Source organism: Arachis duranensis, chromosome 5, assembly GCF_000817695.3.
Source record: "Arachis duranensis cultivar V14167 chromosome 5, aradu.V14167.gnm2.J7QH, whole genome shotgun sequence".
NCBI lineage: Eukaryota > Viridiplantae > Streptophyta > Magnoliopsida > Fabales > Fabaceae > Arachis > Arachis duranensis.
Window position 1 is genome coordinate 8,053,390 of NC_029776.3, and position 1,260 is coordinate 8,054,649.

A 1,260-nucleotide genomic window follows, 5' to 3' on the forward strand; every position below is an offset into this window, starting at 1 on the left:
ATATAAAATTTTAATATATAATACATAATTTTTATACATAATATATAATTTTTTTGTTATAATTATATTTTATTGGTTGAATAAGTTAATTTTTTTGACATATAATTTTTTTTAAAAAAATTTATTTTATGCATTAAAAATTTTGTATTGTATATATTTTGTTGGTTAAATATCAATATTCTAAATATATAATCTTTTAAAATTTTATGTGTTTTCCATTAAAATTTTTATATTGTACATCAAAATTTTTATATTTGGTCCCATTATTTTTTAGTTCTACATATTTTAGTAGTTGAATGTCAATATTTTAAACATAAATTTTTTAAAAACTTTTATATTATACACCAAAATTTATGTACTTAATAATTTTACTGAAGAAAATAACGAGGTTGTTAAAGAAAAAATGCATAAAAAAAGAAGTAAGAAGAAGTAAAATGACTACAAAGATACCAATATTAAAAAAAAAAACACATGTATAATAAGCGAGTCTTAATTAGACTTGATTTAAAATTCACTTGACCACCAAATTTTAATGTTATCTTTGCAACTACTTTCATTTATCCTCTGCAAAGGTGAGTGAACTCTATGTAATATATTTTTTACACATAATTTATTTATAAGAGATGGCTTTTTCTTATTTTCTTTTTATTCCAAACTAAACACAGCTTCAATGTAAAATATAAGTGCATTTTAAAACTTGGTTGATGACCAACTAAGAAACATCGCAAGTGTAGAATCATTTAGAAGAGATGTAATAGTCCGATCTATCACAAGCACTTTTTGTCTCCACCACATCATTCTTCTAATGCATATGACGTTAATGCTCAATCCATTCTTATTTTTGACCTTTCCTATAGTTCAAAGCTTGAATCTTAACATGTCTTTTAACTCCTTTGCATTCATCCTCCACACCCACTTGCTTGACATAGACCAAGTTGAAATATTGACAAAATAAGAAAAGTATTATAAAAAGAAATAATATTAACCCTTAACATTTCTCTAATAAAAAAAGACATTCTTATAGAAAATATATATATGGTTCACAACTCGTCCAAGCTATAAAACTATGTATAGGCAGAAGGTGGTGGATCCAACACTAGATAAAGAATGTGCAAGAAAAAAGAAAAAGAAAAAAGAATATAATATATAGATAGTAGTGGAGAGCAAAAAATGGTGCATATAATTGATAGTCTACTTTACCATGGTCGCAATCTAAAACGACCAAAGAACTTTAAGGTTGAGCTATCTCTTTCAGATGGT